Consider the following 27224-nt stretch of genomic DNA (forward strand, 5'->3'; position numbering starts at 1 on the left):
CATGTCACTGCACTCCAGCCTGGGCGACAGAGCAAGACTCTGTCTCAAAAAATTTAAAAATATATACATTTTCTGAAAATAAACCCCCAAGAATATGCAGAATGGAGGGAGAGGGGCTACATTTTTATTGCCTTTAATATGTATTGTTAAATTTTACACAGTACAATTCTACCAATTTACAATGCCATTAGCAACTAATATTTCTCCATAGCCTCACTTGTGTTTAGTTTTCAAAAGTGTTTCAAGTTTATAGATGCAAAATTGCATCTTGTATTTCCATTTTCATGTATTTGATTACCAGTACTATTGAAAAGCTTACCACTTACTTAAATTTGTTTTTTCTTTTCTGTATATTGTCTGTGTCCTTGTCTGTTTGTAATTGGCTTCTTGACACTTTTTTTTTTTTTTTTTTTTTTTTTTGAGATGGAGTTTCACTCTGTAGCCCAGGTTGGAGTGCAGTACTGCGATCTCGGCTCACTGCAAGCTCCGCCTCCCGGGTTCACGCCATTCTCCTGCCTCAGCCTCCTGAGTAGCTGGAACTATAGGCACCCACCACCATGCCCTGCTAATTTTGTTTTTTGTATTTTTAGTAGAGATGGGGTTTCACCGTGTTAGCCAGGATGGTCTCAATCTCCTGACCTCGTGATCTGCCTTCCTCGGCCTCCCAAAGTGCTGGGATTACAGGCGTGAGCCACCACGCCTGCCTAGCTTCTCGATACTCTTAATCATAAATTTAATAAGAGCATTTGCTGATTCTTTATCATATCTGCTGCAGCTATTTCCTCTAATCTCTTCCTTTCCGTATTTATAGATTTTGTATATACTCTTATTTTTTACCATGTCCTAGCAGCTCAACTTTTCCTGTATTATTTATTGGTTTATGCTAGAAGGTAGTAGAAAATAGTTAGAAATGTATGAATTCAAATTCTAACACTCTTATTCCTGCTCTGCCACTCTGGGTGACTGAGCAAATTACATAACCTCTCTAAGCCTTCTTCCCATCTGTAAGAACCTGATATCACTAATAATGGCACTGAGCACACAATGTCTTATAAGGATTAAATGAGATAATGCAGGCCGGGCGCGGTGGCTCACACCTGTAATCCCAGCACTTTGGGAGGCCGAGGCGGGTGGATCACGAGGTCAGGAGATCGAGACCATCCTGGCTAACACGGTGAAACCTCGTCTCTACTAAAAATACAAAAAATTAGCTGGGCGTGGTGGTGGGCACCTGTAATACCAGCTACTCAGGAAGCTGAGGCAGGAGAATGGCGTGAACCCGGGAGGAGGAGGTTGCAGTGAGCTGAGACTGCGCCACTGCACTCCAGCCTGGGCAACAGAGCGAGACTCTGTCTCAAAAAAAAAAAAAAATGAGATAATGCATAAAGTGCACCTGGCACATAGCAACTCATAAAAGTAGTTACATCATTGTATTATTACTGTTATTCTTTTATTCGTTCAATAATTAGAAAAATGATTGTTTACCATAGCTGTGATAAATGACTGACTTGCTTTTTTACTGGTAGCTTTGTTTTTAATCTCCTTCATCCCTATGCAGCTCTTTTTTTTTTTTTTTTTTTTTTTTTTTTTTTTTTTTTTTTTTTTAGGAGTCTGGCTCTGTCTCCCAGGCTGGAGTGCAGTGGTATGATCTCGGCTCACTGCAACCTCCGCCTCCCGGGTTCAAGTGATTCTCATGTGCCACCACACCCAGCTAATCTTCGTATTTTCTGTAGAGACGGGGTTTCGCCATGATGGCCAAGCTGGTCTCAAACTACTGACCTCAGGTGATCCACCCGCCTCAGCCTCCCAAAGTGCTGGGATTACAGGTGTGAGCCACTGGGATTACAGGAGGCAGCTGGCCTCCTATGCAGCTCATTTTGATGTATAGTGGGTACATCTGAAGCAAGAGAGGGAGATGGAGTCCAAGCACCAGAACTCACTCATCAGGGATTCTCATGGGGGCAGTTATGAGGGAAATGGGGAACATTCTCATGGGAGGAGAAAGGCTTATAAATTAAGCCGCAGAAGTTCATTAATAAATAGGCTGTCCACATTAACACCTGTCAATAAACAGGATTCGAAATGGCAGGTGAGGAGCTACAGAGGGTACTGCATCTGGAAACCTGGTGGGCAATGGCTCAGAGTCTGAGGGCTGAAATGAGGAAGTGCGGTATCAGCATGGAGCAAGCCAAGCCCACGGGAGCAGTGAAATGGGCCAATACTTAATCAGTATGCACCACAGTCTCACCATACAGTGAGACCCAGAAAGACATTTGTTCTGCTAGAATGCACATTTCTGTTATGGGAATCAGCTCACTGCAGAAGTAAAATTATAGCCATCATCAGGGAAGGAAGAAGCGCTCAGCTCAGCTGCTACACTAATTGCATGAGCCCTTTCAGCTATATTTTAGGAAAATTGCAACGAGCACACACACCCAGGGCCCTTTTCCCCAGCTCTCAGCCAGGTTGCACTGCTTCCTGGATCCACCTGACTAGCACTCAGAGCCCACCACCATCTGCACTCTTTCAACACTTGCCAGACCAGCTCTAATTAAAGTGTTGCCAGCATGTTCCCACTCTATCATATTGAACATTTTAAATATCTACTGTGACAGTCTCCAGCCACACTGAGGCAGTCTGGGCAGTCCAAGTTATCTCCTTATGTGCAAACCACTATTTTTATTAGCATTCTGGTTACAGATTTGCACAGATTACGAGTGATCTGCCTCTAACCCTATTTTCCCCATAAGCCCTATTACTCTTACTGCTTGATTTTGCTGAACACAAGGTTCTTGAGGAATGCCTAAGTGTTGGGTGCTCCACGCACTGCCTCGAATCCTCTTGGCCACACCTCGATTCCTGCTATTATTTTTGGACACAATTCTATGCAGGCTTCAACTCACCTCCTGTGGCCCTGCCTCACCCCAAGCATGCGCTGCACATCTTCCCCTGACCCCGCAAGGTTCTCCGATGCTGTGGTGCGACGTGCCTGCGGGAGCACCCCGGCACTCGCTGATGTGAAACCTACAAGCGCAAGGGTGTCACAGCCTTCAAGATGACCCTCTGTCAATGCTAGATGGGAGTTCATGGAGGAACACTTACAACTTCTGCCTTTCATCCATTGGGTGGTCAGTTTGAGGCACTATCTGTACAACTCCTCAGAAGTTGCTGTTGGGATGGAAGCCCCCATGCCCACTGCAGTCACCAATGTGACTGGCTTGGTTTTCCTTCTTCCCTGGTCAGTTTCCTTAGTCTCCACCCCTGCTCCCTGGTATCACCACTGTCCACAGTAAACTACACACACAGTTCCTTGTTCCAGGCTTGTCTTCCCAGGGGAATAAGACAGCATGTGCTGCATTAAAATGGAAACACCTTTACTTACCTTTACGTACTGTTAATCAACAGTCACTGCCCAGTTCTTCCAAGTGGCCTTTATCATCCCTTCCCTGTAACTTCCTGGGTCCCCGTTTGAGACTCCCCCAAAGGAGTAATGGCACGCACAGCAGGAGGCTGCCAGCAGGGGGCTCCAACCCTACAGCAGTATCTGTTCTGAAGGTGCACCAGCCTGACTAGTGTTAAATGCTTTAGATTTCAGCCCGGCAGTGAGATACAGGTAAAGATAAGTGCCTATTCAAGCCTTATGTTCCTTTTACTGGCGATTCATGTAAACCACACTCCTAATGAATTGAGGACTAATTTTTTTTTTTGAAACAGGATCTCTCTGTTGCCCAGGCTGGAGTGCAGTGGCACAGTCATAGCTCACTGCAGCCTCAACCTTCCAGGCCCAGGTGATCCTCCTGCCTCAGCCTCCCAAAGGACTAAGATTACAGGCAGGCATCACCATGCCCAGCTAATTTTTTTTTATTTTTCGAAGAAACAGGGTCTCACTATGTTGCCCAGGCTGGTCTTGAACTCCTGTACTCAAGCAATCCTCCTGCTTTGGCCTCCCAAAGTGCTGAGATTACAGGCCTGAGCCACTGAGCCCAGACAGGAACTGTTTTATTTATTTATTTATTTATTTATTTATTTATTTATTTTTTTTTTTTTTTTGAGACGGAGTCTTGCTCTGTCGCCCAGGCTGGAGTGCAGTGGCGCGATCTCGGCTCACTGCAAGCTCCGCCTCCTGGGTTCACGCCATTCTCCTGCCTCAGCCTCCCGAGTAGCTGGGACTACAGGCGCCCGCCACCACGCCCGGCTAATTTTTAGTATTTTTAGTAGAGACGGGGTTTCACCGTGTTAGCCAGGATGGTCTCGATCTCCTGACCTCGTGATCCACCCGCCTCGGCCTCCCAAAGTGCTGGGATTACAGGCGTGAGCCACCGCGCCCGGCCCAGGAACTGTTTTAAAAGGCAAGGTCAGTGGACTAGGTATTTGAACTATACATTCATGGCCAGACGCAGTGGCTCACTCCTGCAATCCTAGCACTTTGGGAGTCCGAGGCGGGCAGATCCCCTGAAGTCAGGAGTTTGAGACCAGCCTGGTCAACATGGTGAAACTCCGTCTCTACTAAAAATACAAAAATTAGCCAAGTGTGGTGGCGTGTGCTTATACTCCCAGCTACCTGGGAGGCTAAGGCAGGAGAATCACTAGAACCCAGGAGGTGGAGGCTGCAGTGGGACAAGATCCCGCCACTGAACTCCAGTCTGGGTGACAGAGCGAGACTCCATCTCAAAAAAATAAATAAAATAAAATGAACTATACATTCATTATGGATGACTCAAAAAGGTTGGGTAAATATTAAAAGTAATAAGAGACCTAGGAAGGAAATAAAGAATTATGAGGCCAAAGGCCGGGCGCCGTGGCTCACGCCTATAATCCCAGCACTTTCGGAGGCCGAGAAAGGCAGATCACGAGGTCAGAAGATTGAGACCATCCTGGCTAACACAGTGAAACCCTGTCTCTACTAAAAATACAAAAAATTAGCCGGGCGTGGTGGCCGGCACCTGTAGTCCCAGCTACTCGGGAGGCTGAGGCAGGAGAATGGTGTGAACCTGGAAGGAGGAGCTTGCAGTGAGCCGAGATGGAGCCACTGCACTCCAGCCTGGCGGACAGAGGGAGACTCCCGTCTCAAAAAAAAAAAAAAAAAAAAAAGTTCGGGCGTGGTGGCTCACACCTGTAATCCCAGCACTTTGGGAGGCTGAGGCAGGCGGATCACGAGGTCAGGAGATTGAGGCCATTCTGGCAAACATGGTGAAACCCCGTCTGTACTAAAAAATACAAAAAATTAGCAGGCTTGGTGGTGGGTGCCTGTAGTCCCAGCTACTTGGGAGGCTGAAGCAGGAGAATGGTGTGAACCCGGGAGGCAGAGCTTGCAGTAAGCAGAGATCAGGCCACTGCACTCCAGTCTGGGCGAAAGAGCGAGACTCTATCTCAAAAAAAAAAACAAAAAAACACTATAGTGGTTCCTCAAAAATTTAAACAAAATTACCATATGATCCAGCAATTCTGCTTCTGGATATACATACTAAAGAATTAAGAGCAAAGATTTGAACAGATATTTATACACCCATGTTCATAGCAGCATTATTCACAATAGCCGAAAGGTGAAAACAATTCAAATGTTCATCAACTGATGGATGAACAAACAAAATGTGTGATATACATACAGATATATATACAGTGTGATATACGTACTCAAATGTTCATCAACTGATGAATGGATAAACAAAATGTGTGATATACATACAATGGAATATGAGTCAGCCTTTAAAAGGAAGGACATTCTGATACATGCTACAACATGGATGAACCATGGATGAGATATGCTAGGTGAAGTAAGCCAGATGCAAAAGGACAAACATTGCATGATTCCACTTATATGAGGTAACTAGAGTAATAAAATTCACAGAGACAGGAAGTGCAACAATGGTTACTAGGGACTGGGGTTGGGGAAGAGAATCAGGAGTTATTGTTTAATGCAGCAGTCCCCAATCTTTTTGGCACCAGGGACTGGTTTCGTGGAAGACAATTTTTCCATGGACAGGTGTGGGAGGGGAAGATGCTTTTGGGTTGATTTAAGGGCCTTACATTCACTGTGCACTTTATTTCTGTTATGATTACATTCTAATACATAATGAAATCATTATACAACTCACCATAATGTAGAATCCTTCAGAGCCCTGAGCTTGTTTCCCTGCAACTAGGCAGTCCCATCTGGAGGTGATGGGAGACAGTGACAGATCATCAGGCATTAGATTCTCATCAACAGTGGGCAACCTAGATCCCTCGTATGTGCGGTTCACAGTAGAATTCATGCTTCTATGAGAATGTAATGCCGCTGCTGATCTGACAGGAGGCGGAGCTCACGTGGTAATACAAATGACTGCGAGCGGCTGTAAATACAGATGAAGCTTTGCTCCCTCACTCGTCACTCACCTCCTGCTGTGTGGCGCGGTTCCTAACAGGCCACGGACTGATACAGGTCTCTGTACCCTGGTTTAATGGGTACCGGGTTTCAGCTTGGGAAAATGAAATGTTCTGCAGATAGATGGATGTGATGGTTGCACAACAATGTGAATATATTTATGCTACAGAACTATACACTTTTAAAGGTTTTAAAATAAGTTTTATATGAAACTGACATGTTTTCAGAAAAAAATACATTTCATATTATGTGTAATTTACTACATTACATGAGTATAATAATAAAAACCTAAAACTCAACAGATGGTTGGGAGGCCTAGGCGGGTGAATCACTTGAGGCCAGGAGTTACAGACCAGCCTGGCCAACATGGTGAAACCCCATCTCTACTAAAACTATAAAAATTAGCCAGGTGTGGTAGTGTGTACCTGTAATCTCAGCTACTTGGGAGGCTGAGGCAGTAGAACTGCTTGAACCCAGGGGACGGAGGTTGCAGTCTGCAGAGATCACACCACTGCCCTCTAGCCTGGGCAGCAGAGTGAGACTCAGTCTCAGAAAACAAAAAACAAAACAAAAACCCTCAACAGATGGGTTTATACTTTATTAGCTACAGTCAAATCAATCAGTGAATGGAGCAGGGGTCAGAAGAAAATTCTCAGAATGCAGCACAGAGGAACAGAAGTCACCCCAAAGAATAATATAGAATTTATGCTCTAGTCTCTGGCATTGGTTTTATGAGTCCTATTTTGGGGTTTCCCCTTTTATAGTAGAAGTTAGGCTTAATATGAGCTACCTTACATGCTCACCCAAAGGAAAAAGAATGCCAGCTTTGACATAAGCATGCATATGCATTGTTCCATTTAATTTAATTCATTTCATTTCATTTCATTTCATTTATTTGATGATTCTAAGAGAGAGGAACCATGAATCCATTTTTGGGATGGATACTGAAGTCAAGTAGCTTACCCAAGGCCACACACCAAAAAGCCAAGATTCAACACAGGCTAATACAACTCCAAGCCTGCGTTCTTTCTAATACATCAGACTGTGCCTCAAATGTTTGTTTATTCATTCATTCATTTAATAATTACTGTAAAAAATTAATTTAAAAATAATTATTGTGTATCTATTACAAGTTAAGACTAGGGGCCAGGCAAGGTAGCTCACGCCTGTAATCCCAGCACTTTGGGAGGCTAAAGCAGGCAGATTGCTTGAGCTCAGGAGTTCAAGACCACCCTGGCCAACGTGGTGAAACCCTGTCTCTACTAAAAATACAAATAATAATAATAATAAGCTGGGCATGGTAGCATGCGCCTGTAATCCCAGCTACTCGGGAGGCTGAGGAAGGAGAATCACTTGAACCCGGGAGGCAAAGGTCACAGTGAGCCAAGATCACACCACTGCACTCCAACCCAGGTGACAGAGAGAGACTCTGTCTCAAAAAAAAAAAAAAAAAAGAAAACAATAAAAAAAATATTTTTCAATGGCTCCTCTTCTTCCCCAACTTATTGACACTGGTTTGGGATTAATATGTTTCTATTTCTTTTTTATTTTTTCATGCCCTCCAGGCTGGAGTGCAGTGGCACGTTCATGGCTTACTGCCACCTTGACCTCCTGGGGCTCAGGTGATCCTCCCACCTCAGTCTCCTAAGTAGCTGAGACTACAGGTTGATACCACCATGCCCAGCTAATTTTTATATTTATTGTAGAGACGAGGTTTCACCATGTTGGTCTCAAACTCCTGGGCTCATTGATCTATCTACCTTGGCCTCCCCAGTATGCTGGGATTACAGGTGTGAGCCACTGCACCCAGCCAATAAGTTTCCGTTTTCTTGTTGTTTGAGATAGAGTTTCACTCTGTTGCCCCGACTGGAGTGCAGTGGCCCAATCTTAGCCCCCTGCAACCTCCGCCTCCGGGGTTCAAGTGATCCGCCCACCTCAGCCTCCCAAATAGCACTTTGGGAGGTCAAGGCAGGCGTATCACCTGAAGTCAGAAGTTAGAGATCAGTCTGGCCAACATGGTGAAACCCCATCTCTACCAAAAATACAAAAAAATTAGCAGGATGTGGTGGCGGGTGCATGTAATCCCAGCTACTCGGGAGGCTGAGGCAAGAGAATCATTTGAACCCAGGAGGCAACCCACTTTCAGTGAGCCAAGATTGTGCCACTGTACTCCAGGCTGGGCAACAGAGGAAGAGTCCCTCTCAAAAATAAAAAAAGAAAAAGAAAAAAGAAAGAAAGAAAGAGTGTGCTTATTGTGGGGCTAGCCAAGCTGGAGGATGAGAGAGAATTCTCAAATCCACCTCATCAAGAATTTGGAGGGTAGCGTTTTTCATGGATAGCTCAGTGGGCAGGGGGCTAGAGAATGAGGAGTGCTGATTGATTGGGTCAGCGATGAAATCACAGGGGATGAAGCTGTCTTCTTGTGTTGAGTCAGTTCCTGGGTGGGGGTCACAAGACCAACTGAGCTAGTTTCTTGGTATGGGTTACTGGTCTAAGTGGAGCCAGCTGGCTGGGCGCGGTGGCTCACGCCTGTAATCCCAGCACTTTGGGAGGCCGAGGCGGGCGGATCACGAGGTCAGGAGATCGAGACCATCCTGGCTAACATGGTGAAACCCAGTCTCTACTAAAAATATAAAAAATTAACCGGGCCTGGTGGCGGGCACCTGTAGTCCCAGCTACTCGGGAGGCTGAGGCAGGAGAATGGCGTGAACCCGGGAGGCGGAGCTTGCAGTGAGCCGAGATCGCGCCACTGCACTCCAGCCTGGGCGACCTAGCGAGACTCCGTCTCAAAAAAAAAAAAAAAAAAAAAAAAAAAAAAAAAAAAGTGGAGCCAGCTGGTCCATCAGAATGTAAGGTCTGAAAAATACCTCAAACACCAATCTGCTGTTTTGCAATAGTGCTGTTGTCTATAGGAGCAACTGGGGAGGCTACAAACCTTGTGACCTCCAGCTACATGACTCCTGAACCATAATTCTAACCTTGTTAGTTTTACAAAGGAGGTTTCAATCCCTGAGCAAGGAGTGCATTAATTTTGGGAAGCACTTGTTGTCATCTTTGTTTTAAAGTTAAAGTATAAGCTAAATCCCTCCCATAGTCAGTTTGGCCTACCCCTAAGAATGAACAAGGACAGTTTGTGACGTTAGAAGCAAGATGGAGTCAGTGTTGCATTTCTCTCGCTATCTTAATTTTTGCAAAGGCAGTTTCAATCTCACTGTATGCAAATTAAAAAAAAAACTTTTTGTGTAATAAAGAAAGAGATGAAGAGAATTGGTTCCCATGAAAACTGTTATTTTTGCCACACAAGTGTAAACCGAAAAGGTTTCTGCAGTTTGTAAGCCAGCACTGCTTAAAAAGACTGTTTCCTGGTTGGGTACAGTGGCTCATGCCTATAATCCAGCACTTTGGGAGGCCAAAGCAAGTGGATCACTTGAGGTCAGGAGTTTGAGACCAGCCTGGCCAATATGGTGAAACCCCATCTCTACTAAAAAAAAAATATATATACAAAAATTAGCCAGGTGTGGTGGCACACGCCTATAGTCCCAGCTACTTGGGAGGCTGAGGCAGGAATTGCTTGAACCCAGGGGGTAGAGGTTGCAACGAGCCAAGATCACACCACTCCACTCCAACCTGGGCAACAGAGTGAGACTCCATCTCAAAAAAATAAAATAAAATACTGTTTCCCAAGTTTTGCAGCAATAAAAAAGGAAATTAAGAAGCATGCTTAATAGCTTAATATAAACATTGTGTATACAAACAGATTTACATAAGTTTGTTTGGACTTGCTTCATAACAATTGGATACAAGAAATACCACATTTCTTTATTTTTCTAAATCAAATTAAACTTAATTCACTCCCTACAAGGATTGATAGAAGTTCACCCTCCATCATTTTGGGAGGCTTCTATACTCCCCAAGAACTCAAGAACCCAATTTATAGGCACCACTACAGATATTTTCTAATGTACCCTAGCTCATGAAACTGCCTTTGCAAAAATTATGACAGTAAGAGAAATCTGCCATAGTTGACTCCATCTTGCTTCTGACCTCCAAGCTGCCCTTGGTCATTCCTGCATATAGGTCAAGCTAACTTTGGGAGGAATTTAGTTTATAGTTTTACCTTAAAACAAAGATGATAATAGCCCTTCCCAAAACTAAACCTCCTTTATAAAACTAATAAAAGACCACAAGGTTGGGATTATGAGAGGGACCTGAATTCTAATAAGATAGGCATAGTTTCTATAATCCCTTACCACTCAGGGGTCATGTGGCCAGAGGTCACAAGATTTGCAACTTCCCCATTTGCTCCTATAGATACCATCACTATTGTAGAACCTAAGATTGGATTTTTGAGATATCTTTCAGACAACCCCACCCAGACTTGTAACTAATGACTCAACTGATCCTGTGACTCAATGGATGTGGAGCATTTTCCACATCCTTGTGATTTCACCCCCCAACCAATCAGCAGCACCCATTCTCTAGTCCCCTGCCCACCAAATTTGCCATAAAAACCCTAACCTCTGAGACTTCAGGGATACTGGTTTGAGTGATAACTCCAACTCTCCCATGTGGGCAGGGCTCACTTCAGTCAAACTCGTTCTCTACTGCAATGCTATGGTGTTGGTGAATTGATTTGGTCTGTGCAACAGGCAGGAAGAATCCACTGGGTGATTACATTCCTAGTACAACTACCATGGTCTATTCAAGAATAGGTCACCTCCCTTGCTGATTTCCATTCCCTCCCAGCTAAGCTCCAAAGCTGGAGTGCCCCAGGCAGCCACGTGGTCACAATATCAGTTATCTATTGTTGCATAACAACCCACCCCAGCCAGAAGTTTGGTGCTACCATCTGGCTTACTCTGTTGGGTAAATGAACAAATGATGCCCCAGGTAATAGCAAACAGGTGAAAAGGGCACTATTGAACTTGAAAATTGGTGCTTACCTTTAATTCACATGTAGATTATCTTATTTGTCTGAACACAATGGCCACTTCTACTACAAGCTCATTGTGCAGATTTGCAAAACACAAACCACAGTCTCCCATGAAAAATTCCTTCCTCAGTATAAGGAAGGTGACTCTGGAGGCTTTTTTTTAATTCTTCAAGTTCCTAAGAATTGGATATTATTAGGTAAATTACCAATTTGATTGTCTAAATGGCACTCCACTATACTAAAAGTCAAAGTAACTCCCCAAATGCCTTTATAATCTAATGGCAAAATTCAATGCCAAGTGTGTCCAAAAACTCATAACCCACTCAATAGATAGAATTCAAATGTGGCTGGGTGTGGTGGACTCACGCCTGTAATTCCAGAACTTTGGGAGGCCAAGGCGAGTGGATCACTTGAGGTCAGGAGTTTGCGACCAGCCTGACCAACATGGTGAAACTCCATCTCTACTAAAAAGATATACAAAATTAGCCAGGCATGGTGGTGCATGCCTGTAATCCCAGTTACTTGCGAGGCTGAGGCAGAAGAATTGCTTGAACCCGGGAGGCAGAGGTTGCAGTGAGCCGAGATTGTGCCATTGCACTACACCCCAGGCAACAAGAGCAAACCTCCGTCTCAAAAAAAATAAAATAAAATAGGCCAGGTGCAGTGGCTCACGCCTGTAATCCCAGCACTTTGGGAGGCCGAGGTGGGCAGATCATAAGGTCAGGAGATTGAGACCATCCTGGCTAACACGGTGAAACCCCGTCTCTACTAAAACTACAAAAAATTAGCCAGACGTGGTGGCAGGCGCCTGTAGTGCCAGCTACTCGGGAGGCTGAGGCAGGAGAATGGAGTGAACCTGGGAGGCGGAGCTTGCAGTGAGCCAAGATTTCGCAACTGCACTCCAGCCTGGGCAACAGAGCGAGACTCCATCTCAATAAATAAATAAATAAATACATAAATACATAAATACATAAATAAATACATAAATACATAAAAATAAAGAGAATTCAAATGCAATTTGATCTTCTTACAAACTAGAAAATGTTTCTGGAAATGTTTCTAGAAAGGGCCATTCATTAAATGTTAAAAGCTATTTAATTTACCACTAGCTAGTTCATTGGCAGTAAAAATATGAGTTAACAGTATGTATTACAGCAGTGGTTCTCAAATTTTAGCCTGCATCAGAAGCACCTGGAGGGATCATTAAAACACAGACTGTTGCCTCCCCGCTCCCCACCTGCTAGGGGTTTTACCTTAGGTCTGGGTTGGGGTCTGAGAATTTGCGGGTTTTGTTTATTTGTTTGTTTGTTTTGCTTTAATTCTTTAAAAATTTTACTTTTTAAAAATTTTTACAAGTCCACAACATCATGATAATTTGCATTGTTAACAAGTGCCAGGTGATGCTTAAACTGCTAGGGAATCACACACTGAGAAACACTGTATCACAGGGAAGGGAAAAGCTCTTAGGCTAACTATGAAATGGACATAAATTCTGTTTTATCCAGGGACAAAAGAGGCTCGAAATTTAGCTTTGGCCTGGAACACAGGCTAGTGGGGCTAGTGGTTGTCAAAGGTGCTGGGGACGTGTGTGGAGGTAGTGGAGGCTACATTCTAAAAGAAGAGGATGCTGATGCCATATTTAAATATGAGAAACTAGGTTGCTGGAACCACCAGTTTATCAATGTGGTACATGCCACAGGCATTGAAATCTAACTCCAATCTAGTGCCTACGCCCTGTTTTCTCTACTACCATCCTTAAAAAATGAAAAAGAAATTACGTTCACTTTAGCCAAACCTCTCAAAGCCCCAGGTGTGAATTAGTTTATCTGATGATGAAGCTTATAAAATTTTACATGTGATTTGTCATTATCAGGATGTAAAGCACTTTCAGATTTATTACCTTCTTTGATCAAAACAATCCTATGTGGTAGACCCTGTTATTCTTATTATACAGATAAGAAAATTTAATCAACAAAGGATAAATGACTGGCTCGACATTAGAGCTAATAATTATCAGTGCCAGTGCTCAAGTCCAGGCTTTTGAAGATCAAGTACTAAAAGGTTAAGCTGTCCAAAGATGTAGATTCCCATAAATGTAGAAGCCAAAAAGAAAATTTGTTACCCTTGTTATTGCTGTTTCTCAAACATGTTAGGAGTAATAACATTTAAATACATGTAACACTTGTTTTCATGAGGAGATAGCATAAAAAATAGATACCATCACAACAAAGATGAGAAAAAAAATAGAAAGCAGCCAGGTGCAGTGACTCATGCCTGTAATCCCAGCACTTTGGGAGGCCAAGGCGGGTGGATCACCTGAGTTCAGGAGTTCAAGACCAGCCTGGCCAACATGGCAAAACCCCTAAAAATACAAAAATTAGCTGGGCGTGGTGGCATGCACCTGTAGTCCCAGCTACTCGGGAGGCTGAGGCAGGAAAATCGCTTGAATCCGGGAGGCAGAGGTTGCGGTGAGCCGAGACTGTGCCCCTGCGCTCCAGCCTGGGTGACAGAGCAAGACTCCATCTCAGAAAAACATAATAAGAAGAAATAGAAAGCACGTTCTCCCATTTTCAAAATAGCATTATTTAAAGGATATAACTTGTGGCTGGGTGCAGTGATTCATGTCTGTAATCCCAGTACCTTGGGAGGCCGAGGCAGGTGGATCACTTGAGGCCAGGAGTTCGAGACCAGCCTGGCCAACATGGCAAAACCCTGTCTCTATTAAGAATACACAAATTAGCCAGTTGTGGTGGTGTGTGCCTGTAGTCCCAGCTACTTGGGAGGCTGAGGCAGGAGAATGCTTGGACCAAGGAGGGGGAGATTGCAGTGAGCCAAGATTGTGCCACTACACTCCAGCTTGGACGACAGAGTGAGACCCCGTCTCAAAAAATAAATAATAAATAATAAAGGGTACAACTTGATAGATGTTATACAAACATGCCAGTGATCATCACCAATGTCAAGATAATGAACGTATTCATCAGCCCTCAAGGTTGCTTTGTGTTCCTCTGGACCCCCACACAAACCTACCCCGTCTCCAGACAACCACTGAGCTGTTTTCTGTCACTATGCATTAGTTTGCATTTCATTTTTTTTTTTAAGACAGGGTCTCACTTTGTTGCCCAGGCTGAGGTGCAGTGGCATGGTCACGACTCACTGCAGTTTCAGCCTCTCGGGTTCAAGCAATCCTCCCACCTCAGCCTCCTGAGAAGCTGGCACTACAGACATGTATTGCCGTGCCTGGCTAGTTTTTTAATTTTTGGTAGAGATGGAGTCTCTCTATGTTGTCCAGGCTGATCTCAAACTCTTTGGTCAAGAGGTCCTCCTGCCTCAGCCTCCCAAAGTGCTGGGATTATGGGCCGAGCCACCATGTCCAGCTCCTACAGTTTTATGTAAATGAAATCACACAGTATGTACACTTGCTTGTCTGGCTTATTTCTCTTAGCATAATTATTTTGAAATTCATCTATGTTATAGTATGAATTTTTTAATTTTTATTTTTATTTATTTACTTATTTTACATGGAGTCTCACCCTGTCACCCAGGCTAGAGTGCAGTGGCATGATCTCAGCTCACTGCAACCTCCACCCCCCAGGGTCAAGTGATTCTCCTGTCTCAGCCTCCTGAGTAGCTGGGACTTCAGGTGCATGCCATCATGCCTAGCTAATTTTTGTATTTTTAGTAGAGACGAGGTTTCACCATACTGGTCAGGCTGGTCTCAGACTCCCAACCTCAGGTGATCCACCCACTTCAGCCTCCCAAAGTTCAGGGATTACAGGCATGAGCCACCGTGCCTGGCCTATACCATGGATTCATAGTTCATTCCTTTTTGTTGCTGAGTAGTATTCTGTTGCATGGATATGCCACAGTTTCTCCTTCTTTTTTTTTTTTCTTCAACCCCAGAGACTTAGCTACAGTTTCTTTATCTGTTCACCTATTGATAGACATTTGACTTGTTTCTAAATCTTGGCTATTTTAAATAAAGCTGTATCAATAATCATGTACAAGTCTTTGTATAGACATATGCTGTATGCTTTCATTCTCTTGGGGGAAATTCTTAGGAGTGAATTATATGGATCATATGAGAGGTTTATTTTAACTTTTAAAGAAACTACAAATCTGATTTTCAAAGTACTTGTACATTTTTACATTCCTACCAACAACAGAACAGAGTTCTAGCTGTTCTACATCCTGATCAACACTTGGTCTCATCGAGCTTTTGAATTTTGGCCATTCTAATGGGATTGTAGTGGTATGGCATTGGATTTAAATTTGTATTTCCTGATGGAATACTACTTAGCCATAAAAAGGAATGAATTAATGGCATTCACAGCAACCTGGATGGGACTAGAGACTATTATTCTAAGTGAAGTAACTCAGGAATGGAAAACCAAACATTGTATGTTCTCATTCATAAGTGGGAGCTAAGCTATGAGGATGCAAAGACATAACAATAACACAATGGACTTAGGGGACTCAGGAGAGAAGGGGGAGAAGGGGTGAGGGATAAAAGACTACAAATTGGGTGCAGTGTATACTGCTCAGGTGATGGGTGCACCAAAATCTCACAAATCACCGCTAAAGAACTAACTCATGTAACCAAACACCACCTGTCCCCCAAAAACCTATGGAAATAAAAAATTTCTTTAGCTGGGCATGGTGGCTCACGCCTGTAATCCCAGCACTTTGGGAGGCCAAGGCAGGCAGATCACCTGAGGTCAGGAGTTCAAGACCGGCCTGGCCAACATGGCAAAACTCTGGCTCTACTAAAAATACAAAAAAAAAAAAATTAGTCGGTCGTGGTAGTGTGTGCCTGTAATCCCAGCTACTAGGGAGGCTGAGACACAAGAATCGCTTGAACGCGGGAGGCGGAGGTTGCAGTGAGCCGAGATCGAGCCACGGCACTCCAGCCTGGGTGACAGAGAGAGACTCTGTCTCAAAAAACAAAAAAACAAATAAGTGGCTGGGCGTGGTGGCTCATGCCTGTAATCCCAGCACTTTGAGAGGCCGAGGCGGCCAGATCACCTGAGGTCGGGAGTTTGAGACCAGCCTGACCAACATGGACAAACCCCGTCCCTACTAAAAAAAATACAAAATTAGCCAGGCGTGGTGGTGCATGCCTGTAATCCCAGCTACTTGGGAGGCTGAGGCAGGAGAATTGCTTGAACCCGGGAGGTGGAGGTTGGGGTGAGCCGAGATTGCGCCATTGCACTCCAGCCTGGGCAACAAGAGTGAAACTTCATCTCAAAAAAAAAAAAAAAAAACAAGCAAAAATAACCCCAAACAAGCAAACAAACAAAAAAAGAAAACAAATGACTCAAATTTTTTAAAAGATAAAAGACACTTTAACAGAGAAGATATACAGATGGCAAAATAAACACACAAAAGGATAGGCAACATCATTAGTCATTAGGGAAATAAAAATTTATTTATATCATATATTAATAAAATGTATTAAAGCAACAAGATACATAGCAATTATTGACACTTATACATCTAATAACAAACCTTCAAAATATCCTCTGTGCTCTATCCATGCCTCTCCACCCTAATGGTGGCTCAAAATAAGAAAACTATCAATGTAATTCATCAGATTAATATAATAAAAGGGAAACACCACATGATCAACTCAATTGATGTAGAAAAGGCATTTATTTGACAAAATCCAATACTCTTTCATAAAAAAAAAAAACTTCCCAGAAAACTAGGAATGTAGGGAAAATTCCTCAACATGATAAAATACCTAAACATGATAAAAACACACCCAATATTATACTCAAGTGTGAAAGACTGAAAGCTTTCCCTCTAAAATCAAGAACAAGACAAGGGTGCTACTTTTCACCAGTTTTAAATTATTATTATTATTATTTTTTGAGATGGAGTCTCAGCTCTGTCATCCAGGCTGGAGTGCAGTGGCATGATCTCAGCTCACTGCAGCCTCCACCTCCTGGGTTCAGCTGATTCTCCTGCTTCAGCCTCCTGAGTAGCTGGGACTACAGGTGCCTGTCACCATGCCCGGCTAATTTTTGTATTTTTAGTAGAGTCTGGGTTTCACCATATTGGCCAGGCTGGTCTCAAACTCCTGACCTCAGGTGATCCACTCGCCTCAGCCTCCCAAAGTGCTGTGATTACAGGCGTGAGCAACCACGCCTGGCACCCTAGGGGTTTATTTTCAGAAAAATAATTTGAAGGAAAAGAAATTTTATTTATTTTAGAATATTTTATAACAGTTTTTCCCCATACCAAAAAAAAAAGTTAAAGGAATGTCTCAAATGTTTAACAGTAGAGAAATGATGAAGCCAATTATGCCATCTCTACATGATGGAATTACATAGTTTTTAAAGATAAGACTCATGATGAGAAAACTCATGCAACAACATCAAATAAAAAAGAGAGTATAACAAATTTATTTGTATATATATTTGGTAAAATAACATCAAATCAAAGTAGAACACAAATTTGTGTGTACGTAAACTGTGATTACAGGCCAGGCGTGGTGGCTCACGCCTGTAATCCCAGCACTTTGGGAGGCCGAGGTGGGCCGATCACGAAGTCAGGAGTTTGAGACCAGTCTGGCCAACATACTGAAACCCTGTCTCTACTAAAAATACAAAAAAATTAGCCAGGCGTGGTGGTGGGTGCCTATAATTCCAGCTGCTCGGGAGGCAGAGCAGGAGAATTGCTTGAACCTGGGAGGCAGAGGTTGCAGTGAGGCAAGATCACGCCATTGCACTCCAGTCTGGGCAACAAGAGTGAAACTCCGTCTCAAAAAAACAAACAAACCTGTGATTACAACTATGTGAGAGTTACGCATATGGAATAGGGAGAAAGAGGTGTTCCTTTGAAAAGCTGGAGGCAGAAATCCTCAGAAAGTGCACTCTCTTTGCTGGGCTAAATACTTCATAGGCTCTCATGGTTGTAGCAATCTAGAGCTTAGAGCAGGCCCGGGTTAGAGTAAGATAAGTAATACAGCATTTCTCTTCAAAATAAAGAAAAATGGCCGAGCGCAGTGGCTCATGCCTGTAATCCCAGCACTTTGGGAGGCTGAGGCGAGCAGATCACAAGGTGAGGAGATCGAGACTATCTTGGGCAACATGGTGAAACCCCATCTCCACTAAAAATACAAAAATTAGCTGGGTGCGGTGGTGCATGCCTGTAATCTCAGCTACTTGGGAGGCTGAGGCAGGAGAATCGCTTGAACCCAAGAGGCGGAGGTTGCAGTGAGCTGAGATCGTGCCACTGCACTCCAGCCTGTCAACAGAGTGAGCTCCGTCTCAAAAAGAAAAAAAGAAAAGAAAGAAAGATGAATTTTAGTAACTGAGCGCAGTTACTCATGCCTGTAATCCCAATACTTTAGAAGTCTGAGGCAGGAGGATTGCTTGAGCCCAGGAGTTCAAGACCAACCTGGGCAACACAGTGAGACCTGGTCTCTACAAAAAAGAAAGACAAATTTTTAATTTCCTGGAGCAAGCTAAAGTGGGCAGGAGTGGGAAGAAGCTAGTGGAGATGAGCAGTCAGATCAGAGAGAGAAAGTGAGAAAGAGTGGGCACTGGAGACTTCATATTGTAAAGATGGCAGTGCTTCTCAAATTGATCTGCAGATCCAATGCAATCCTTATTCATGTCTCAGGTGACTTCTTTGCAGTATAAGCTGATGCTAAAATTATGTGAGATATCACAGAACCTCTTTTTTTTTTTTTTTCAGTCTTGAAACAATAATAACAAGTTGGGAGGACTCATACTCGAGAGGCTGAGGTGGGGGAATCGCCTGAGCCCAGAAAGTCAAGGCTACAGTGAGCCATGATCATACTACTGCACTCCAGCCTGGGCAACAGAGTGAGACCCTGTCTCAAAAAAAAAGTCTCCCTCGTGACACACAGTTTACCTATATAACTAACTTGCACATGTACCCCTGAAACTAAAATATAAGTTAAAAAAAACTTTGAAGAAAATATGTGTACATTTTTATGACTTTGGATTAGATGATGATTTCTTAGATACTATACCAAAAGCACAAGCAATCAAAGAAAAAAATAGGTAAATTGGGCATCATCAAAATTAAAAACATTTGTGCTTCAAAGGAAACCATCATGAAAGCAAAAGAAAACCCACAAAAAATATTTGTAAATTATATAGCTGATAGGAGTCTAGTGTCCAGCATATATAAAGAACTTTTACAACCCAATAACAATAAGACAAATAATTCAATTTTTTTTTTTTTTTTTTGAGACGGAGTCTCACTCTGTTGCCCAGGCTGGAGTACAGTGGTGCGATCTCGGCTCACCGCAAGCTCCGCCTCCCGGGTTCACGCCATTCTCCTGCCTCAGCCTCCCGAGTAGCTGGGACTACAGGCAGCCGCTACCACGCCCGGCTAATTTTTTTGTATTTTTAGTAGAGACGGGGTTTCACCATGTTAGCCAGGATGGTCTCGATCTCCTGACCTCGTGATCCGCCCACCTCGGCCTCCCAAAGTGCTGGGATTACAGGCGTGAGCCACTGCACCCGGCCCAATAATCCAGTTTTTAAATGGGCAAAGGATCTGAATATACATTTCTCCAAAGAAAATATACAAATGGCCGATAAAAAAATGAAAATCTCAACTCCTTTGGCCATCAGAAAAATGCAAATCAAACCCATATTGAGATACCAGTTCACACTTCCTAGGATGGCTATAATAAAAATAGATAATAAGTGTTGGTGAGAGTGTGGAGAAATTGGAAACTTCATGCACAAGTGGTAGGTGCAGCCACTTTAGAAAATAGTCTGGCCAGGCGTGGTGGTTCATGCCTGTAACCCTAGCACTTTCCAAGGCCGAGGCAGGTGGATCGCTTGAGGCCAGGAGTTCAAGACCAGCTTGGGCAACATGGTGAAACCCTATCCCTACCAAAAAAAAAAAAAAAAAAAAATTGGCCAGGCATGGTGGCATGCACCTGTAGTTCCAGTAGTTCCAGGTACTCGGGAGGCTGAGATGGGAGAATTGCTTGAGCAAGAGAGGTGGGGATTGCTGTGAATCGAAATCACACCACTGCACTCCTGCCTAGGTGACAGATCAAGACCTTATCTTAGAAAAAAAGAGAAGAAAAGAAAAGAAAATAGTCTGGCCATTCCTCAAAAGGTGAAACATAGAGGTGCCACATGATTCAGGAGTTCTGTTCCTTATGCATATATCCGAAAGAATTGAGAACATATTATATGTTCACACAAAAACTTGAACATGAGTGTTAACAGCTTCATTATTTATAATGGCCAAAAAGTGGAAACTACCCAAATGTCCACCCAATGCTATACTTTCTGCCTTATAATTGGGATATTTATACCACACAGGTGGGCAAACTCAAAGGGCCCACCCTTTGAGCAAATATTTTACTCAAAATATTGAGTGAATATTTTAGGCTTTGTGGGACAAGAGGCAAAATTGAAGCAATTATATAGTCAGTTATATAAAAAAATTTACCATTAAAAAATGTAAAAACTGCTTTTAGTTCATGAGCACTGCAAAAACAGGCAACAGATGGCGGGGTATGGTGGCTCATGACTGTAATCCCAGTAATTTGGGAGGCCAAAGCAGGAGAATCACTTGAACCCAGGAGTCTGAGATCAGACTCTACAAAAAAATACAAAAAAAAATTGTACTTGGGACGCTGAAGTGGGAGGATCACTTGGGCCTGGGAGATTGAGGCTACAGTGAGCCATATTTGTGCTACTGCATTCCAACCTGGGCAACAGAGTGAGACTCTGTCTCAAAAAACAAAAAACAAGCAAACAAACCAGGAAACAGCCATGATTTGGTTTTGAGCTACAGTTCACTGACCCCTAGTTGAAACTATTTATATTGAAGGTGATTAGTGATACGGTTAAGTTTAAATCTGTTATCTTGCTATTTGCATTTCTTTTTTCCTCATCTGTCTCTTATTTTCACTTTTTTCCCTTGCCTTTTTTTTGCATTAAATAAATATTTGTTATGATTCCAAGGTATTTTATTTGCTTATTTGCTATTTTTTTTATTTTAAAAGTTGCTTTAGGTTTTATAGTATATATCTTTTACCGATCACAGTTTTTCTTAAAATGAGATACGTTTTCATGTATAGTATAAGAGCCTTATAAAGTATACTTCTGGCCTGGCGCAGTGGCTCACACCTGTAATATCAGCACTTTAGGAGGGTGAGGCGGGAGGATCCCTTGAGGTCAGGAGTTTGAGACCAGTCTGGCCCACATGGTGAAACCTCGTCTCTACCAAAAATTACAAAACTTAGCTGTGCATGGTGGCAAACATTTGTAATCCCAGCTACACGGGAGGCTGAGGCGGGAGAATCACTTGAGCCTGGGAGGCGGAACTTGCAGTGAGCTGAGATTGTGCCACTGCACTCTAGCCTGGGCAACAGAGTAAGACCCTGTCTCAAAAAAAAAAGCCATATACATATTTATTATTATTATTATTATTATTTTTCGAGGCAGAGATCTCGGCTCACTGTAACCTCTGCCTCCCAGGTTCAAGCAATTCTCCTGCTTCAGCCTCCCAAGTAGCTGGGATTACAATCATGTGCCACCACACCCAGCTAATTTTGTATTTTTAGTAGAGATGGGGTTTCTCCACGTTGGTCAGGCTGGTCTTGAACTCCCGACCTCAGGTGATCCACCTGCCTTGGCCTCCCAAAGTGCTGGGATTACAGGCGTGAGCCACTGCACCTGGCCTATATATATTATTTTTAATAATACAGCACCTCATATGTAGTAGAGGTCTAATAAATAGAAGCTATTATTCCTATCAAATTTTTTCACAGATACCCTCACAAAAGTATAAAGCTATATGATAAATCCTTAGAATTAAAATGTTGGACGAAACGGTATATGCATTGAAAAGTTACAATAATATCAAATTACTCTCCAAAATATTGTGCTAATTTACACTTCTACTTACAAGGTATGAGATTGCCTTTTTCTCTATATCTTCGTGGCAATACTTTGCATTATCAAACTTTTTAATACTTGTCAATCTTATTGATGGAAAAGTGGAATTCACTATGAATGAGACTAACCATCTTTTCAGGTATGTAAAGGTCAATATTTCTCAATATGATTTACCTGTTCATGGGCTTTGCCCATTTTGTTGTTAGGGTATTTATCTTTAAATTATTTAATTTTTAATTTTAATTTTTTTTTGAGACAGGGTATCACTCTGTCACCCCAGCTGGAGTGCAGTGATGCAATTATGGCTTACTGCAGCCTTGATCTCTCGGGCTCAAGCAATCCTCTCACCTCAGTCCCCCTGAGTAGCTGGGACTGCGGGCATGCTCCACCATGCCCAGCTAATTTTTTTTTTTTTTTTTTTTTTTATTTTTTTATTGATCATTCTTGGGTGTTTCTCGCAGAGGGGGATTTGGTAGGGTTACAGGACAATAGTGGAGGGAAGGTCAGCAGATAAGCAAGTGAACAAAGTTCTCTGGTTTCCCTAGGCAGAGGACCCTGCGGCCTTCCACAGTGTTTGTGTCCCTGGGTACTTGAGATTAGGGAGTGGTGATGGCTCTTAACGAGCATGCTGCCTTCAAGCATCTGTTTAACAAAGCACATCTTGCACCGCCCTTAATCCATTTAACCCTGAGTGGATACAGCACATGTTTCAGAGAGCACAGGGTTGGGGGTAGGGTCACAGATCAACAGGATCCCAAGGCAGAAGAATTTTTTCTTAGTACAGAACAAAATGAAAAGTCTCCCATGTCTACCTCTTTCTACACAGACACGGCAACCATCCGATTTCTCAATCTTTTCCCCACCTTTCCCCCCTTTCCATTCCACAAAACCGCCATTGTCATCATGACCCGTTCTCAATGAGCTGTTGGGTACACCTCCAAGCCGGGGTGGTGGCCGGGCAGAGGGGCTCCTCACTTCCCAGTAGGGGCGGCCGGGCAGAGGTGCCCCTCACCTCCCGGACGGGGTGGCTGGCCGGGCAGGGGGCTGACCCCCCCCACCTCCCTCCTGGTCGGGGCGGCTGGCCGGGCAGAGGGGCTCCTCACTTCCCAGTAGGGGCGGCCGGGCAGAGGCGCCCCTCACCTCCCGGATGGGGCGGCTGGCCAGGCGGGGGGCCGAACCCCCACCTCCCTCCCGGACAGGGCGGCAGGCTGGGCGGTGGGCTAACCCCCCCACCTCCCTTCCGGACGGGGCGGCTCGCCGGGCGGGGGGCTGGCCCCCCCACCTCCCTCCCGGACGGGGCGGCTGGCCGGGCGGGGGACTGACCCCCCCCCACCTCCCTCCTGGACGGGTTGGCTGGCCGGGCGGGGGGCTGACCCCCCCACCTCCCTCCCGGACAGGGTGGCAGGCTGGGCGGTGGACTGACCCCCCCACCTCCCTCCCGGACGGGGCGGCTGGCCGGGCTGAGGGGCTCCTCACTTCCCAGTAGGGGCGGCCGGGCAGAGGCGCCCCTCACCTCCCGGACGGGGCGGCTTGCTTGGCGGGGGGCTGACCCCCCCACCTCCCTCCCGGACGGGGCGGCTGGCCGGGCGGGGGGGGCTCCTCACTTCCCAGTAGGGGCGGCCGGGCAGAGGTGCCCCTCACCTCCCGGACGGGGCGGCTGGCCAGGCGGGGGGTTGACCCCCCCACCTCCCTTCCGGACGGGGTGGCTGGCCGGGCGGGGGGCTGACCCCCCCACCTCCCTCCCGGACAGAGCGGCTGGCCGGGCAGAGGGGCTCCTCACTTCCCAGTAGGGGCGGCCGGGCAGAGGCGCCCCTCACCTCTCGGACCGGGTGGCCGGCCAGGCGGGGGTCCGAACCCCCACCTCCCTCCTGGACAGGGCGGCAGGCTGGGCGGTGGGCTAACCCCCCCACCTCCCTTCCGGACGGGGCGGCTCGCCGGGCGGGGGGCTGGCCCCCCCACCTCCCTCCCGGACGGGTTGGCTGGCCGGGCGGGGGGCTGACCCCCCCACCTCCCTCCCGGACGGAGCGGCTGGCCGGGCAGAGGGGCTCCTCACTTCCCAGTAGGGGTGGCCGGGCAGAGGCGCCCCTCACCTCCCGGACAGGGTGGCTGGCCGGGCGGGGGGCTGATCCCTCCACCTCCCTCCCGGACGGGGTGGCTGGCCGGGTGGGGGGCTGACCCCCCCACCTCCCTCCCGGACGAGGTGGCTGCCGGGCGGAGACGCTCCTCACTTCCCAGACGGGGTGGCTGCTGGGCGGAGGGGCTCCTCACTTCTCGGGCGGGGCGGCTGCCGGGCGGAGGGGCTCCTCACTTCTCAGACGGGGCGGTTGCCAGGCAGAGGGTCTCCTCACTTCTCAGACGGGGCGGCCGGGCAGAGACGCTCCTCACATCCCGGACTGGGCGGCAGGGCAGAGGTGCTCCCCACATCTCAGACGATGGGCGGCCGGGCAGAGAGGCTCCTCACTTCCCAGATGTGATGGCGGCTGGGAAGAGGCGCTCCTTGTTTCCTAGATGGGATGGCGGCCGGGCAGAGACGCTCCTCACTTTCCAGACTGGGCAGCCAGGCAGAGGGGCTCCTCACATCCCGGACGATGGGCGGCCAGGCGGAGACGCTCCTCACTTCCCAGACGGGGCGGCAGCCGGGCAGAGGCTGCAATCTCGGCACTCTGGGAGGCCAAGGCAGGCGGCTGGGAGGTGGTTGTAGCGGGCCAAGATCACGCCACTGCACTCCAGCCTGGGCACCATTGAGCACTGAGTTAACCAGACTCTGTCTGCAATCCCGGCACCTCGGGAGGCCGAGGCTGGCTGATCACTCGCGGTTAGGAGCTGGAGACCAGCCCAGCCAACACAGCGAAACCCCATCTCCACCAAAAAAATACGAAAACCAGTCAGGCGGGGCGGTGCGCGCCTGCAATCGCAGGCACTCGGCAGGCTGAGGCAGGAGAATCAGGCAGGGAGGTTGCAGTGAGCTGAGATGGCAGCAGTACCGTCCAGCTTCGGCTCGGCATCAGAGGGAGACCGTGGAAAGAGGGGAGAGGGGAGAGGGGAGAGGGGAGAGGGGAGAGGGGAGAGGGGAGAGGGAGAGGAATTTTTGTATTGTGTGTAGAGATGAGGTTTCACCATATTGCCCAGGCAGTTATCGAACTCCTGGGCTCAAGCAGTCAGCCCACCTTGGCTTCCCAAAGTGCTAGGAGTACAGGCATAAGCCACCACACCCATCCTAAATTATTGATTTTTAAGAACTCTTTCCATATTAAGGAAATTAGTTCTTACAAATATTCAGGCAGGATGCAGTGGTTCACTTGATATAATACCAGCACTTTGAGAGGTCAAGACGGGAGGAATGCTTGAGGCCAGGAGTTTGAGACCAGCCTGGGCAACATAGTGAGACCCCATCTCTTTAAATATATATATATATAATTTTGCTGTGCATCTTTTGACTTCAATAGTATTCTTTTCAATGGAAACATTTTTTGTGAGTCAAATTTTCCAGTTATTTAAATTGTGGCCTCTGGATTTAATATATTCCTTCAAAATGGCTTCCAACTCCTGGATAATAAAAACAGTGCAGCCATTATTTTTGGACTTAATTTTTAATAGTTCAATCTTTTTAACAAGTAAAACTTTGATTCATAAAAAACATGTTGGTAAAGAATGAGGAAGAAAACTAATTTTATATTCTCCATGATTCAATCTGTCTTATCAGTATTTACTGAATTATCAATCTTTTCCTTGCTTCTTCAAAATGTCACATATATCATATAATAATTCCCTTTATGTATTTGATGACTTTGTATATTGTATATGTCCTTTCTGATTCTTCAGGCCCTTCATTTACACTGCTATTTTTTTTTTTTCTCTCTTTAGACGGAGTCTCGCTCTGTAGCCCAGGCTGGAGTACAGCGGCACAATCTCAGCTCACTGCAACCTCTGCCTCCCAGGGCATGCACCACCATGCCTAGTTAATTTTTTTTTTTTTCTTGAGATGGAGTCTTGCTCTGTTGCCCATGCTGGAACGCAGTAGCATGATCTCGGCTCACTGCAATCTCTACCTCCTGGGTTCAAGCTATTCTCCTGCCTCAGCCTCCTGAGCAGCTGGGACTCCAGGCACAAGCCACCAGACCCGGCTAATTTTTGTATTTTTAGTAGAGATGGGGTTTCACCATGTTGGCCAGGCTGGTCTCAAACTCCTGACCTCAGGTGATCCACCCCCCTTGGCTTCCCAAAGTGCTGAGATTATAGGCATGAGCCACTCTGCCCAGCCATTACACTACTATTTTTAAATGAAGTTTTTCCAGGTATTAAAATCATAGAATTCTAGCATTGGGAGGTTGTTCAAAATCATCTAGTGCAGTCTCCAGTCAAATTTAGACATTTATTTCACTGCATACATGACAGATGGTCACCTAGCCCCAGCTTGAATATTTCTAGCAATGGAAAACTCAAACTCCATATGACAGATGCTTCAGTTTTTTATCACTTCTGGTGATTAGAAACTTACATCATATTGTGCTAAAATTAGCCCTCCTGAAATTCCTGTCCACTGCTTCTACTTCTACCCTGACAGCATACAAGACTATCAAATCTACCAACCTGTTGATGTATGAGGTCATTATCCTCCCTTTGGCCTTCTTGATGGAAAAACGTTTTTTGTTTGTTTGTTTGTTTGTTTTTTAGACAGGATCTTGCTCTGTCACCCAGGCTGGAGTGCAGTGGCGTGATCTCGGCTCACTGCAACCTCTGTCTCCCGAGTTCAAGAGATTCTCCTGCCTTAGCCTCCCGAGTAGCTGAGATTACAGGCGCCTGCCACCACTCCTGAATAATTTTTTTATTATTATTTTTCAGTAGAGACCAGGTTTCACCATGTCAGCCAGGCTGGTCTCAAACTCCTGGCCTCAAGTGATCCACCTCCCTTGGCCTTCCAAAGTGGAAAAACATGGGTATTGATCCTTCTACCTCCCCTCCCATAGGCTAAACAATTTGTCTACTTTTTGGATAATTAACCGGTTAGTAATGTGATTTC

This window comes from Gorilla gorilla, chromosome 8 (assembly GCF_029281585.2).
Source record: "Gorilla gorilla gorilla isolate KB3781 chromosome 8, NHGRI_mGorGor1-v2.1_pri, whole genome shotgun sequence".
Classification (NCBI taxonomy): Eukaryota; Metazoa; Chordata; class Mammalia; order Primates; family Hominidae; genus Gorilla; species Gorilla gorilla.